Here is a 17,629-nt window from a genome sequence, read left to right on the forward strand (position 1 = left end):
GGGAGGGTAATGTCTTTCTATAGCAGTGATGCATTACTATAGAGGTGAGGGAGTGGAATGTGTATAGTACACAGGAGGGAGGGTAATGTCTTTCTATAGCAGTGATACATTACTATAGAGGTGAGGGAGTGGAATGTGTTAGTACACAGGTGAGGGAGGGTAATGTATTTCTATAGCAGTGATGCATTACTATAGAGGTGAGGGAGTGGAATGTGTTAGTGCACAGATGAGGGAGGGTAATGCCTTTCTATAGCAGTGATGCATTACTATAGAGGTGAGGGAGTGGAATGTGTTAGTACACAGGAGGGAGGGTAATGTCTTTCTATAGCAGTGATACATTACTATAGAGGTGAGGGAGTGGAATGTGTTAGTACACAGGAGGGAGGGTAATGTCTTTCTATAGCAGTGATACATTACTATAGAGGTGAGGGAGTGGAATGTGTTAGTACACAGGTGAGGGAGGGTAATGTATTTCTATAGCAGTGATGCATTACTATAGAGGTGAGGGAGTGGAATGTGTTAGTACACAGATGAGGGAGGGTAATGCCTTTCTATAGCAGTGATGCATTACTATAGAGGTGAGGGAGTGGAATGTGTTATTAAACAGGTGAGGGAGGGTAATGTCTTTCTATAGCAGTGATGTATTACTATAGAGGTGAGGGAGTGGAATGTGTTATTAGACAGGTGAGGGAGGGTAATGTCTTTCTATAGCAGTGATGCATTACTATAGAGGTGAGGGAGTGGAATGTGTTAGTACACAGGTGAGGGAGGGTAATGTCTTTCTATAGCAGTGATACATTACTATAGAGGTGAGGGAGTGGAATGTGTTAGTACACAGGAGGGAGGGTAATGTCTTTCTATAGCAGTGATACATTACTATAGAGGTGAGGGAGTGGAATGTGTTAGTACACAGGTGAGGGAGGGTAATGTCTTTCTATAGCAGTGATACATTACTATAGAGGTGAGGGAGTGGAATGTGTATAGTACACAGGAGGGAGGGTAATGTCTTTCTATAGCAGTGATACATTACTATAGAGGTGAGGGAGTGGAATGTGTTAGTACACAGGTGAGGGAGAGTAATGTCTTTCTATAGCAGTGATGCATTACTATAGAGGTGAGGGAGTGGATTGTGTTAGTACACAGGTGAGGGAGGGTAATGTCTTTCTATAGCAGTGATGCATTACTATAGAGGTGAAAGATTAATGTGTTACTGGAGTAGTGAGATAGAAACAGTAAATATCTAAGGTCTACCCGGGTGAAACGGACTACATCAGAATACTCTGCTGGAATGTCTGGGAGACCCCTGACTTTCAGGATGTAATTTAACACTCTCTGGACGCTCTTCCATATCCCACCTCTCTTTCAAGTGAAGTTGGCGGGTTTGTGATTTGCGCCATTGAGCATGAGGGGCGGGGCTGTAACGACACACATGTCATATAACAGAAAGCAGGCACGTGACCCTATTCTGCTGGATGGAAGCTTCGAGATACGTTAATGAACACGCTTCTAATTCTCTGTGATATTGAGAATACAGTACAAGGTTTTGTCCATTTATCAGCGCGGGTGTGCGCAAGTCCTAATGATGGTGTTTACCCTTCATTGTCTATTTCACAGATAATCATTTCTACAGTATTCAAAATGTAGTAGTATATAATGGTATAATCTTCTCCGGAGCCACATGGCCCCACTCTCAGAACTTCCTATTTATCACCCGCTGGATAAGAGCCTAGTCCCCATTCCTCATTTATAGCCACATGATAAGTGCTCCTTATAAATGTTGGCGTGAACGAGCGTGACAGGAGCCAGGCGCTTTGTTTAAGGGGATCAGCTCCAAGTCAGCTATTTTTAAGTCCATCTTTCAGTCTTTGTTTGTCTAAGTTGACCTTGGAATTCTATGTAACATTTATCAGTTCTTGTTATAACATTCTCTGATCACAAGAGCTTGCACTCTGCAGCAGATGAGAGCAGGGTAAATCGTTCGAGCCTCATCTTAAAGGGCTCTATTTATCCACCTGAGAAAAGCTCTATCTCCGGTGAATGTGAGAGTGATATCTGGGGATAGAGCTCCGCCCTGGCTATCGCCAATGTTTCTCCAGCACAAGCTTCCCCATGCAATGCTAGAAGCCTATATAACGAGAGGCGCTGCGTTACAAGCGTCGCTGCCATCATCATTGTGACGTCATGTCTGTAGGTTGATTATCGCTGGGTGTGTTGTGACTATGGATTGTGACTGACATTTTAGGGACCGCTTTGCATAGAGAGACTAGAAGCCTCCAGTTATTGGTATGAAAGCAAATGTACTAGGAAATATTCAGGACTACAATATAAGTGCAGGGACAGGGAGATCAGTGCTGGTACGGTGTCTGCGGATCGGTGCTACTAGGAATTCTGGCCCTGATTCAGAGCCGGACGCTCTGACAGTGCGTTCGCTCTGAATCAGGGCCGTCCTTCTTGATTTTTAGAGTGGCCTCCTGGCCGCTCGTATAGCTGTGGATGACCACCCACAGCTATAGCGAGCGGCCAGGAAGATGGTCGCGATGGTTAAGACCATCGCGACCATCGGGCTTGCGACGAGACCCTTGTGGTGGGGTCTCGTTGGCGCAAGCCCTAGAGTGCTTTCGGCTCAAACAGAGCCGAAAGCACCCCCACTGACATCACTAGTGATGTCAGTGGTGCTGGCCCCAGACGGTAGGCGTTCCCATGGGAACGCCTCCGTCTGGGCAGCCACGCCCCCGGCACGCCCACCCAAGAGGGCGTGCTGTCACTCAACATCGACAGCACGCCCCCTTTGGTACGAGACCCGGAGCGACGGTTTGCCCGTCCCTATCCGGGTCTCGCGCATGCGCACAACGGAGCCGGCTCCGTCGTGTGCATGCGCACTGGGCCAACATCGACCCGCTTGCGAGTGCTCAGCGCTCGCGTGCGGGTCTGAATCAGGCCCTCTGCTCAGTTATTAAGGACCAAACGCTTTTGAAATGGTCGGTAATAGTATCACTGACGCTTATTCCAAACCGCAGGAACAGCGATAAGGTAAATATATTGTCAGCACTATGGCGAGTTGTATCGGGCTCCTGCTTGGGGCCCGTTCATGATCACTGAGGGGACGCTAGTTTCCGCATGTTTTAAGTGATGGCCCATTTATTATTAGTGAATTATGGCTGCATATGTGGCTTCAGCGAACCACGAAAACTGAAAGTCGTCAGGATAGCGATGGTTCCAGAAGCCCCTTTCCTGGAAAGCGGGTCCGGGTGACAAAGAGGAATCTAAGTTGGATCCCCCCCACCCCCAGCGGCCCCTCCAGCAATAGGCATTAGTGAAGTCAGGCCACGCACGCGCACTAACGCTGCCAGGTCGTTCCCAGCACTGGAAAATTCTGCTGCTATTTGGAGTAGCCGTTACCACACAATATTTATTTGCTGTGGTAGTTTAGTATCCATTACTGCAGCTGTTTCTGTGCTGTACGTATGAGGGTAGGCTGACCTGCATCACTTCCCATACAGCGTAATTCCCAGTATCTGCTCTTCCTCAGGAGGTGTTATACGCTGCACCTGCACAGCACCACCTCATACAGCCTTACCGGGCTCTGCCATCACCCCACAGCCCCTGCTTCTGGCTGCAGGGTGCCTTGAATGGTATCCTGCAGCCAGTGTAGGTGCCGCAGTGCTGCCTGTAGTGTCCATTGAATGCTACAGGCCATAATTACAGCTACCCGAAGCGTCTTGAAGATGCTTCAGGCACTGCAGTACTGTAGTTTCGGTTGTCAGCGGCTCCACCCCTTTTATGTGCAACGTCATGTGCATAGGGGGAGTGGCCAGCGCAGGGTGCTAAGAGCCTTTGCTACGGCTCCGATTCTTATTCTGTGCCTGCAACAGTACCACCTCATACTCACTATGGCGTAGGCCATTCCTGCTCTGTACGTGCTATGGTCAGCTGCACAGTACCACCTCATACTCACTATGGCGTATGCCATTCCTGCTCTGTACGTGCTATGGTCAGCTGCACAGTACCACCTCATACTCACTATGGCGTATGCCATTCCTGCTCTGTACGTGCTATGGTCAGCTGCACAGTACCACCTCATACTCACTATGGCGTATGATATTCCTGCTCTGTACGTGCTATGGTCAGCTGCACTGTACCACCTCATACTCACTATGGCGTATGCCATTCCTGCTCTGTACATGCTATGCTCAGCTGCACAGTACTACCTCATACTCATTATGGCGTATGCCATTCCTGCTCTGTACATGCTGTGGTCAGCTGCACAGTACTACCTCATACTCACTATGGCGTATATGCCATTCCTGCTCTGTACATGCTGTGGTCAGCTGCACAGTACTACCTCATACTCACTATGGTGTATGCCATTCCTGCTCTGTACGTGCTATGGTCAGCTGCACTGTACCACCTCATACTTACTATGGCATATGCCATTCCTGCTCTATACGTGCTGTGGTCAGCTGCACAGAACCACCTCATACTCAGTATGGCGTATGCCATTCCTGCTCTGTACATGCTATGGTCAGCTGCACAGTACCGCCTCATACTCACTATGGCGTATGCCATCCCTGCTCTGTACGTGTTATGGTCAGCTGCACAGTACCACCTCATACTTACTATGGCGTATGCCATTCCTGTTCTGTACGTGCTATGGTCAGCTGCACAGTACCACCTCATACTCAATATGGCGTATGCCATTCCTCTTCTGTACGTGTTATGGTCAGCTGCACAGTACCACCTCATACTCACTATGGCGTATGCCATTCCTGATCTGTACGTGCTATGGTCAGCTGCACAGTACCACCTCATACTCACTACGGCATATGCCATTCCTGATCTGTACGTGCTATGGTCAGCTGCACAGTACCACCTCATACTCACTATGGCGTATGCCATTCCTCTTCTGTACGTGTTATGGTCAGATGCACAGTACTACCTCATACTCACTATGGCGTATGCCATTCCTGCTCTGTACATGCTGTGGTCAGCTGCACAGTACCACCTCATACTCACTATGGCGTATGCCATTCCTGCTCTGTACATGCTATGGTCAGCTGCACAGTACCACCTCATACTCACTATGGCGTATGCCATTCCTGCTCTGTACGTGCTATGGTCAGCTGCACAGTACCACCTCATACTCACTATGGCGTATGCCATTCCTGCTCTGTACATGCTATGGTCAGCTGCACAGTACCACCTCATACTCATTATGGTGTATGCCATTACTGCTCTGTACATGCTATGGTCAGATGCACAGTACCACCTCATACTCACTACGGCATATGCCATTCCTGATCTGTACGTGCTATGGTCAGCTGCACAGTACCACCTCATACTCACTATGGCGTATGCCATTCCTCTTCTGTACGTGTTATGGTCAGATGCACAGTACTACCTCATACTCACTATGGCGTATGCCATTCCTGCTCTGTACGTGCTGTGGTCAGCTGCACAGTACCACCTCATACTCACTATGGCGTATGCCATTCCTGCTCTGTACATGCTATGGTCAGCTGCACAGTACCACCTCATACTCACTACGGCGTATGCCATTCCTGTTCTGTACATGCTATGGCCAGCTGCACAGTACCACCTCATACTCACTATGGCGTATGCCATTCCTGCTCTGTACATGCTATGGTCAGCTGCACAGTACCACCTCATACTCACTACGGCGTATGCCATTCCTGCTCTGTACCTGCTATGGTCAGCTGCACAGTACCACCTCATACTCACCATGGCGTATGCCATTCCTGCTCTGTACGTGCTATGGTCAGCTGCACAGTACCACCTCATACTCACTATGGCGTATGCCATTCCTGATCTGTACATGCTATGGTCAGCTGCACAGTACCACCTCATACTCACTATGGCGTATGCCATTCCTCTTCTGTACGTGTTATGGTCAGATGCACAGTACCACCTCATACTCACTATGGCGTATGCCATTCCTGCTCTGTACATGCTATGGTCAGCTGCACAGTACCACCTCATACTCACTATGGCGTATTCCATTCCTGTTCTGTACGTGCTATGGTCAGCTGCACAGTACCACCTCATACTCACTATGGCGTATGCCATTCCTGTTCTGTACATGCTATGGTCAGCTGCACAGTACCACCTCATACTCACTATGGCGTATGCCATTCCTGTTCTGTACATGCTATGGTCAGCTGCACAGTACCACCTCATACTCATTATGGCGTATGCCATTCCTGCTCTGTATGTGCTATGGTCAGCTGCACAGTACCACCTCATACTCACTATGGCGTATGCCATTCCTGCTCTGTACATGCTATGGTCAGCTGCACAATACCACCTTATACTCACTATGGCGTATGCCATTCCTGATCTGTACATGCTATGGTCAGCTGCACAGTACCACCTCATACTCACTATGGCGTATGCCATTCCTGTTCTGTACATGCTATGGTCAGCTGCACACTACTACCTCATACTCACTATGGCGTATGCCATTCCTGTTCTGTATGTGCTATGGTCAGCTGCACAGTACCACCTCATTCTCACTATGGCGTATGCCATTCCTGTTCTGTATGTGCTATGGTCAGCTGCACAGTACCACCTCATACTCACTATGGCGTATGCCATTCCTGCTCTGTACGTGCTTTGGTCAGCTGCACAGTTCCACCTCATACTCACTATGGTGTATGCCATTCCTGCTCTGTACGTGCTATGGTCAGCTGCACAGTACCACCTCATACTCACTATGGCGTATGCCATTCCTGTTCTGTACATGCTATGGTCAGCTGCACAGTACCACCTCATACTCACTATGGCGTATGCCATTCCTGCTCTGTACGTGCTATGGTCAGCTGCACAGTACCACCTCATACTCACTATGGCGTATGCCATTCCTGTTCTGTACATGCTATGGTCAGCTGCACAGTACCACCTCATACTCACTACGCTGCTTCCTAGATTTGTATTTTGTAATCTGTCTCCTTATTTCCTGCTGACATTTCTTCCCCTGCGCAAGGGGCGATTGTATGCAAATGTAAGATTCAGCCGACTCTGTTGTGATGTAGTAAGAACAGTGTTCAGCAGAGGAGGGGGAGGGGGAGGGGGGGGGGAATAGTAATTTAGAAGTTTCTTTCTTTTCTTTAATCTCTATACATATTAGAGGAACTGTAACTTATTAAGCAGAAATGATAAGGATGCACAGAACATTCTGCTGTCTAGCTATCGTCTTTCCTACGCTCTCTTGATAGGGGCGTGGCCAGAACTTGGGGCCCCTCCCCCAATGCTTCTAAAGAGACTTCTCTGTCCACGGTGGTTGTTCTTTTAGGCTTAAAATGTGCCCCCCCTCCCCCCCCGCATTCTTCATTTCAATATCTTGTCCCATAAACCATAGTAGTTGTTGCAGGTGTTTGTAGAAGGGGGGCAGGAGTGGCCTGGCCTGTACTACTGTAAATGGGGAATAACCCTACTTCGCCTGCTCCATTTTTGCTCCTTTGCAAATGCTGCCTTTTTGATGCATAAACTCCATTCGTACAAATTTGCTGTCATCAGGGAGCAGTAGCCACTCTGATTAAGGGTGGGATGTACTAAAGCGAAAAATGTGGTAAAACCCCCGAAAATGCAGTTTTCAAGGATTTTACCGTTTTTCCCATATGTACTAAGTACCAGAATGCGATGCAATCCGGTGCTTTGCCCCGGTGAATAACGTCACCTTCAGGTAGTGTTTACCCAATAGAAGCCTATGGGTTTCTTATCGGCACGCCCCCTGAGAGGGATCTGATCCCTCCCATCTCCCCTTGCGGCGCTGGTGTCCTTCTGCACATGTGCAGAAGGATCCCAGAGGGACTTCTGGGTGTTAAACCCGGGGGTCCCTCTATCCGAGGGTATTGCCAAAGACAGCTCTTATCGGGAAAGCTGACATTTGCAATTTTATTCACATTTCTAGGTACATACCGCGGTAATCAGCTGCGGTATGTACCCACTTAGAGGCGGGGTGTTCCGCATTGTGGATGCGATGCTTAGTACATCCTGCCCTAAGAGCCAATTCAGGGTACATTTACTAAATATCGGGGGGGGGTTCCAACCCAAATTCTCAGCGCCGTTGAGGTCTGGATATAAAAGGGTGATAATAATATGCGCATAATCTGGCTTCTTCCGCATGTTTTGCTATAGCCTGGCTGTTAAAAAAGCCTCCCCCCCCCCCCCAGGCTGCTGCGGGGAAAACACGTCCCCTTTAAGTGTCTCCAGTGACTGCAGAAACATCTCGGAGCTCTCAGTGACTACAAATGCTTCATCTCACTACATTGGGATTGAAGTCCAGACAGCAGCACAATGGAGCCTTATAATTAGCAGCGTATCTCAGCCCGTTACATCATGTAAGACTCATCTTCTGCAGGAGGGCGAGGGAACGTGACACTGGTCTTGTAGAACAGAAGATAACAGACATTAGAGGAGGAGGGACACCCACAGTGCGTATCATCCTGAGAGGGGTGTTGTGGTGTATTGCAGGGTGCTGTAAGTGTGGTGCATTGTGTGCTGAGCGTTGATGCAGCAGTACACACACACACACACACACACACACACTGGGGATAAATATACACTGGGGCCTGTGGGTGTATAGCAGCTATATATAATCGCTCTGCATTGTGAGCGGAGAGTCGCTGCCTTGTTTATCACTGTGATCATGTTTATGTGAGTGTGACAATGTAATTATCGGGTTGCGCCACCCACCAGCGTTGTTCTAAACCCACTTATACCGAACTGATATTTTCAAAATATTTATTCCGTCAGTAAATGTTATTGCTGCCGGTTTATTTAACAAATGTCTTTAACATACTAATGGGGGAGGGGGTTATTAGAGAAGAGAGCAGGACGAGAATTAGTAGTTGTTATGTTATTTTACGAGTTACATTTCTTAAAATAACATAACATACTGTACACCTACAAAGATAATAATAAGCTATTGTACATCACAATGTGGCCTACCAACATCTAAAATGTCAAAATTCTGACATATCATTATATGCAACCCTGTCCTTACTGACACGTCACTCATCTCCTGATATACTCTCTGCTGCTGGGGACCCTGCTCCTCCCACTATATAACTCTCAGTCTGTGGCTTCCTGCTGCCCCCATTCCCCGTCTCACATCATGTCACTGCCCCTGTCACATGCAGCCCTATCCTCACTAACACATCACTTATCTCCTGATATACTCTGTGCTGCTGGGGACCCTGCTCCTCCCACTATATAACTCTCAGTTTGTGGTTTCCTGCTGCCTCCATTCCCCTCCTCACATCATGTCACTGCCCCTGTCACATGCAGCCCTGTCCTCACTGTCACATCACTCATCTCCTGATATACTCTGTGCTGCTGGGGACCCTGCTCCTCCCTCTATATAACTCTCAGTCTGTGGCTTCCTGCTGCCTCCATTCCCCTCCTCACATCATTTCACTGCCCCTGTCACATGCAGCCCTGTCCTCACTAATACATCACTTGTCTCCTGATATACTCTGTGCTGCTGGGGACCCTGCTCCTTCCATTATATAACTCTAAGTATGTGGCTTCCTGCTACCTCCATTCCCCTCCTCACATCATTTCACTTCCCCTGTCACATGCAGCTCTGTCCTCACTGACACATCATTCATCTCCTTATACACTCTGTGCTGCTGGGAACACTGCTCCTCCCACTATATAACTCTCAGCCTGTGTCCTCCTGCTGCCTCCATTCCCCTCCTCACATCATGTCACTGTCCCAGTCACATGCAGCCCTGTCCTCACTAACACATCACTTATTTCCTGATATACTCTGTGCTGCTGGGGACCCTGTCCTTCCACTATATAACTCTGTCACATGCAGCACTGTCCTCACTAACACATCATTCATCTCCTGATACACTCTGTGCTGCTGGGAACACTGCTCCTCTTGCTATATAACGCTCAGTATGTGGCTTCCTGCTGCCTCTATTTCCCTCCTCACATCATGTCACTGCCCTTGTCATATGCAGCCCTGTCCTCACTAACACATCACTCATCTCCTGATATACCCTGTGCTGCTGGGCCCCTGCTCCTCCATTCCCCCCCTCACATCATGTCACTGTCCCTGTCACATGCTGCCCTGTCCTCACTGACACATCACTTATCTCCTGATATACTCTGTGCTGCTGGGGACCCTGCTCCTCCCACTATATAACTCTGTCTGTGGCTTCCTGCTGCCTCCATTCCCCTCCTCACATCATGTCACTGCCCCTGTCACATGCAGCACTGTCCTCACTAACACATCATTCATCTCCTGATACACTCTGTGCTGCTGGGAACACTGCTCCTCCCACTATATAACTCTCAGCCTGTGGCCTCCTGCTGCCTCCATTCCCCTCCTCACATCATGTCACTGCCCCTGTCACATGCAGCCCTGTCCTCACTAACACATCACTCATCTCCTGATATACTCTGTGCTGCTGGGGACCCTGCTCCTCCCACTATATAACCCTCAGTCTGTGGCTTCCTGCTGCCTCCATTCCCCTCCTCACATCATGTCACTGCCCCTGTCACATGCTGCCCTGTCCTCACTAACACATCACTCATCTCCTGATACACTCTGTGCTGCTGGGAACCCTGCTCCTCCCACTATATAACTCTCAGCCTGTGGCCTCCTGCTGCCCCCATTCCCCTCCTCACATCATGTCACTGCCCCTGTCACATGCAGCCCTGTCCTCACTGACACATCACTCATCTCCTGATATACTCTGTGCTGCTGGGGGACCCTGCTCCTCCCACTATATAACTCTCAGCCTGTGGCCTCCTGCTGTCCCCATTCCCCTCCTCACATCATGTCACTGCCCCTGTCACATGCAGCCCTGTCCTCACTAATACATCACTTGTCTCCTGATATACTCTGTGCTGCTGGGGAACCTGCTCCTTCCACTATATAACTCTAAGTCTGTGGCTTCCTGCTACCTCCATTCCCCTCCTCACATCATTTCACTTCCCCTGTCACATGCAGCTCTGTCCTCACTGACACATCATTCATCTCCTGATACACTCTGTGCTGCTGGGAACACTGCTCCTCCCACTATATAACTCTCAGCCTGTGGCCTCCTGCTGCCTCCATTCCCCTCCTCACATCATGTCACTGTCCCTGTCACATGCAGCCCTGTCCTCACTAACACATCACTTATTTCCTGATATACTCTGTGCTGCTGGGGACCCTGTCCTTCCACTATATAACTCTGTCACATGCAGCACTGTCCTCACTAACACATCATTCATCTCCTGATACACTCTGTGCTGCTGGGAACACTGCTCCTCTTGCTATATAACGCTCAGTATGTGGCTTCCTGCTGCCTCTATTTCCCTCCTCACATCATGTCACTTCCCCTGTCATATGCAGCCCTGTCCTCACTAACACATCACTCATCTCCTGATATACCCTGTGCTGCTGGGGACCCTGCTCCTCCATTCCCCCCCTCACATCATGTCACTGTCCCTGTCACATGCTGCCCTGTCCTCACTGACACATCACTTATCTCCTGATATACTCTGTGCTGCTGGGGACCCTGCTCCTCCCACTATATAACTCTCAGTCTGTGGCTTCCTGCTGCCTCCATTCCCCTCCTCACATCATGTCACTGCCCCTGTCACATGCAGCACTGTCCTCAATAACACATCATTCATCTCCTGATACACTCTGTGCTGCTGGGAACACTGCTCCTCCCACTATATAACTCTCAGCCTGTGGCCTCCTGCTGCCTCCATTCCCCTCCTCACATCATGTCACTGCCCCTGTCACATGCTGCCCTGTCCTCACTAACACATCACTCATCTCCTGATACACTCTGTGCTGCTGGGAACCCTGCTTCTCCCACTATATAACTCTCAGCCTGTGGCCTCCTGCTGCCCCCATTCCCCTCCTCACATCATGTCACTGCCCCTGTCACATGCAGCCCTGTCCTCACTGACACATCACTCATCTCCTGATATACTCTGTGCTGCTGGGGGACCCTGCTCCTCCCACTATATAACTCTCAGCCTGTGGCCTCCTGCTGCCCCCATTCCCCTCCTCACATCATGTCACTGCCCCTGTCACATGCAGCCCTATCCTCACTAACACATCACTCATCTCCTGATATACTCTGTGCTGCTGGGGACCTGCTCCTCCCACTATATAACTCTCAGTTTGTGGTTTCCTGCTGCCTCCATTCCCCTCCTCACATCATTTCACTTCCCCTGTCACATGCAGCCCTGTCCTCACTGTCACATCACTCATCTCCTGATATACTCTGTGCTGCTGGGGATCCTGCTCTTCCCACTATATAACTCTCAGTCTGTGGACTCCTGCTGCCTCCATTCCCCTCCTCACATCATGTCACTGCCCCTGTCACATGCAGCCCTGTCCTCACTGACACATCACTTATCTCCTGATATACTCTGTGCTGCTGGGGACCTGCTCCTCCCACTATATAACTCTCAGTTTGTGGTTTCCTGCTGCCTCCATTCCCCTCCTCACATCATTTCACTTCCCCTGTCACATGCAGCCCTGTCCTCACTGTCACATCACTCATCTCCTGATATACTCTGTGCTGCTGGGGATCCTGCTCTTCCCACTATATAACTCTCAGTCTGTGGCCTCCTGCTGCCTCCATTCCCCTCCTCACATCATGTCACTGCCCCTGTCACATGCAGCCCTGTCCTCACTGACACATCACTTATCTCCTGATATACTCTGTGCTGCTGGGGACCCTGTTCCTCTCACTATATAACTCTCAGTCTGTGGCTTCCTGCTGCCTCCATTCCCCTCCTCACATCATGTCACTGCCCCTGTCACATGCAGCCCTGTCCTCACTGACACATCACTCATCTCCTGATATACTCTGTGCTGCTGGGGACCCTGTTCCTCTCACTATATAACTCTCAGTCTGTGGCTTCCTGCTGCCTCCATTCCCCTCCTCACATCATGTCACTGCCCCTGTCACATGCAGCCCTGTCCTCACTAACACATCACTCATCTCCTGATATACTCTGTGCTGCTGGGGACCCTGCTCCTACCACTATATAACTCTCAGTCTGTGACTTCCTGCTGCCTCCATTCCCCTCCTCACATCATGTCACTGCCCCTGTCACATGCAGCCCTGTCCTCACTGACACATCACTCATCTCCTGATATACTCTGTGCTGCTGGGGACCCTGCTCCTCCCACTATATAACTCTCAGTCTGTGGCTTCCTGCTGCCTCCATTCCCCTCCTCACATCATGTCACTGCCCCTGTCACATGCAGCACTGTCCTCAATAACACATCATTCATCTCCTGATACACTCTGTGCTGCTGGGAACACTGCTCCTCCCACTATATAACTCTCAGCCTGTGGCCTCCTGCTGCCTCCATTCCCCTCCTCACATCATGTCACTGCCCCTGTCACATGCTGCCCTGTCCTCACTAACACATCACTCATCTCCTGATACACTCTGTGCTGCTGGGAACCCTGCTCCTCCCACTATATAACTCTCAGCCTGTGGCCTCCTGCTGCCTCCATTCCCCTCCTCACATCATGTCACTGCCCCTGTCACATGCAGCCCTGTCCTCACTGACACATCACTCATCTCCTGATATACTCTGTGCTGCTGGGGACCCTGCTCCTACCACTATATAACTCTCAGTCTGTGGCTTCCTGCTGCCTCCATTCCCCTCCTCACATCATGGCACTGCCCCTGTCATATGCAACCCTGTCCTCACTAACACATCATTCATCTCCTGATACACTCTGTGCTGCTGGGGACCCTGCTCCTCCCACTATATAACTCTCAGTCTGTGACTTCCTGCTGCCTCCATTCCCCTCCTCACATCATGGCACTGCCCCTGTCATATGCAACCCTGTCCAGCTCAGGTCTAAACTGGGCACAGGAAATGACTGCTTTGACACTTAGCAAATGCACCATAGCAACATTAACAAATTTTATTTCTTAAGCTAAACCAACAGTAAATTTTATTATGTTCAGTAAAAAATAAAGTTATAATTGTGTCCATCACTAAGAAAAACTAGAGCTCAGGGCCCTTAGCTATGTTGTGGGCCTATATTGGGTCATGAGCCCCCTATATTAAGTACCTTTGGATACAATGATATGGCTGGAGGTCTCAGGGATTTGTGGCATCGGAGGGGTTGTGTGTGGGGGGTTATACAGCTTTAACAGCCTAGACTGGCACAAAATGCGGATTCCAGGCCGCGGATACTTACACAGTAGTTGGGTCCTGCAGGTTCCAATATTACGCAGATAGAATATTACATGTCAGGGTGCGGAAAGTTCTAAAGAGATTCGCATCAGGATTCATGTGTCAGTGTAGATCTGCATACAGGTGGGGTCAGTACATTACAGACAGGGATGATTGGTCGCTGTGTGTTGTATTTATGTTTATTTGGCCCGTTACACATTTGTCATTGTCTACTTAATGTTAGGACGCTGAGGGTTTTCTTTTTTTTATTCAGAAAAGGGACGAGGGACATTGGATTATGGGATTGCTGTATGTTGTGCACCAAGGGGAACTTAAGGCATAATTAAGTCTACATAAATTGTTGACAGATAGACTTCCCGGCAGGAGCAGAGCCCCCCGAGGAGATGGCATTGAGCCCCTCTCTGTTTTCCCTGTACACAGAGCAGGAGGCCCAGATCCTGCCGGCAGCCCAGTTAGCAGCACTATAAAAACATTAATTGGCTGTGTATCCCAGCTCTGACATCAGCCCATAAATCAGCGCTGTCTGTATCTGCAGAGCAGGCAGTGAGGGCGCGTTCAAGCAGGTCGGGCGCAGCAACCTGGCGGAATTGCTGAGAGGAACCTGACCTATAACCCAGCAAAGGACAAGCTGGTCGTTTCCCTCTGCCGTCCAATGCCAGGACCCTGGAAGCTCAGCTCCGTCTCGGGACGGTGAATGCAGATTAATTTTGTTTATTCAATTTTAATACATGTGATTTATGGCCGACTGTGTGGCCAGCTGGTGGCTGGTCATCGTCATGCTGTCATAACGATGGGCCTATTTTTATTTGGAGGCCTGGGGATGTTTGTCCCATCTGTTCCATTGTCAATTTGGCCCTTGCAAAAATGTATACACTGTGCGTCTGCATTCTGCAGGTCCTCAAATAACCCATTAGTTACGTTCGATGCCTGATGTTCTGTTCCAAGGTCGTTTGTTAATAGAAGCATTTGCCAAATGTCTTCTAATGCTGGATGACTTAATAGCTGTTTAATATATCTAATCCCGTCTATATATTTGAGTTGGGCGTTTTGTTGGCAATGCAGTAAAACATAAATAAGTCTCTGAGTTCTATTGGCGACAAATGAAAATTTAATTCCTCTTGGAAAAAAATTGTCTTTCTCTAAAAAGGATCCAGTCTAAAGAAAAAGCTGAAAGCTTTGATGGACACATATGTACTGTACACTAAAGCTTTGATGGACACATATGTACTGTACACTAAAGGATTGATGGACACATATGTACTGTACACTAAAGCTTTGATGGACACATATGTACTGTACACTAAAGGATTGATGGACACATATGTACTGTACACTAAAGCTTTGATGGACACATATGTACTGTACACTAAAGGATTGATGGACACATATGTACTGTACACTAAAGCTTTGATGGACATATGTACTGTACACTAAAGCTTTGATGGACCTATGTACTGTACACTAAAGATGGACACATATGTACTGTACACTAAAGCTTTGATGGACACATGTACTGTACACTACAGCTTTGATGGACACATGTACTGTACACTAAAGATGGACACATATGTACTGTACACTAAAGCTTTGATGGACACATATGTACTGTACACTAATGGATTGATGGACACATATGTACTGTACACTAAAGGATTGATGGACACATATGTACTGTACACTAAAGCTTTGATGGACACATGTACTGTACACTACAGCTTTGATGGACACATGTACTGTACACTAAAGATGGACACATATGTACTGTACACTAAAGCTTTGATGGACACATATGTACTGTACACTAAAGGATTGATGGACACATATGTACTGTACACTAAAGGATTGATGGACACATATGTACTGTACACTAAAGCTTTGATTGACCTATGTACTGTACACTAAAGATGGACACATATGTACTGTACACTAAAGCTTTGATGGACACATGTACTGTACACTAAAGCTTTGATGGACACATGTACTGTACACTAAAGATGGACACATGTACTGTACACTAAAGCTTTGATGGACACATATGTACTGTACACTAAAGGATTGATGGACACATATGTACTGTACACTAAAGCTTTGATGGACACATATGTACTGTACACTAAAGGATTGATGGACACATATGTACTGTACACTAAAGCTTTGATGGACACATATGTACTGTACACTAAAGGATTGATGGACACATATGTACTGTACACTAAAGCTTTGATGGACACATATGTACTGTACACTAAAGCTTTGATGGACACATATGTACTGTACACTACATTGGGAGTTAGCAGCTGGTATCACTGTAGATTGTTCTGCCACAGACGGTGACAAATTATTGCGGAAGATAAAGAGAAAGTTGATCTTTTAAGTTTGTTTTTGGTTTGATGTCACAGAGGTGAGAAATGCGCCAGCACGTGGGCTGTGTAGTCTTTACGGATGATTCTAACAACATTCCGTCGCTGCCCTACGTCCCTTGCTTTTGGCTTGCATGCAGGGACGTATTTATAATGGGTGCAAGGTGTGCGGAGCACACTGGTCCAGGGGGGCCCACACACCGCACACCCTGCACCAAATTTCATATACTTACCTCTCCGCCGCCCCACCGCGGCCATTTCACTGGTGATTCGCGCATGTGCAGTAGAGATGTCCCCGAAACACAGCGCGGGTGTCATGTTCCCGGAGACCTGCACATGCGCCCTCCTCTCTTACAGCGCCTCCCATTGCAGGGTGTAACGGCAGCCAGTATCGCTGCAGCTGTGTGTACCTCCGGGTGCTGGCTGGTCCGCCCCCTTTTGCTCATGACATCATGTGCAAAGGGGGCGGGGCTGGCATAGGTTGTTGTTGAGCCCTGTTACAGCCGCGGCATTTACATTCACAGCTGCGATTTCTCACGCAGCCTATGTGCAAAATTATGCAGATGCCGGCAAATAGACTCCCCGCCTGAACTAGCGTGCAATGGTCTGCGCAAACGCTGCTACACCCACTTTCCTAATCTGCATTGTGAGCAGACCCGCAACATCGAACGCACAACGACTCCTCGAGTAAATCCTAGGCTGCGCAGTTTCAGGTACATCTTTCTCTGTAATATATGGCCTCTGAGTCTGTGCTTGTGCGATCGGGCGAGCAGCCACGATTGCAGACACACCCTTTGAGCTCCCAGGACACGCCCACAGACCCGCCTCTTTTTGCGTTCACTTTCAGCCACCGCCCTGACTCCACCCAGGACGCCCGTGGCTCGCAGTGGTCTTCCCAGGATGTTGCTATATACTTTGCAAATGCCGTCTCAAACTTCAACTTGTGCGTGCGCAGTAAGACTTTCCTCAGCGTTTTGCGCATGCGCAGTTGCAAAACATCGCTCAGCCGCAATAAGATTGGTATTGCGTACAACGCTGAATCGGGCCCTCAGCTGGGTGATTG

General features: G+C 48.8%; 1 protein-coding gene across 2 annotated transcripts in view; it reads left to right on the plus strand.

Moving 5' to 3' along the window:
• Positions 1–17,629, plus strand: part of FAM131B (family with sequence similarity 131 member B) — a 163,346-nt gene that overhangs the window by 86,723 nt on the left and 58,994 nt on the right. Inside the window, exon 1 of one of the 2 annotated variants that reach the window (XM_088479411.1) lies at positions 8,428–8,450. The exons of the other annotated variant lie outside the window; for it this stretch is intronic. The gene's annotated coding sequence lies outside the window, so the exon portion shown is untranslated. Of the gene's footprint in view, positions 1–8,427; positions 8,451–17,629 lie in introns of those variants that run through there. 2 annotated transcript variants of the gene reach the window in all.

This window comes from Taudactylus pleione, unplaced genomic scaffold (genome assembly GCF_031769625.1).
Source record: "Taudactylus pleione unplaced genomic scaffold, aTauple2 ptg000231l, whole genome shotgun sequence".
Taxonomy (NCBI): Eukaryota; Metazoa; Chordata; class Amphibia; order Anura; family Myobatrachidae; genus Taudactylus; species Taudactylus pleione.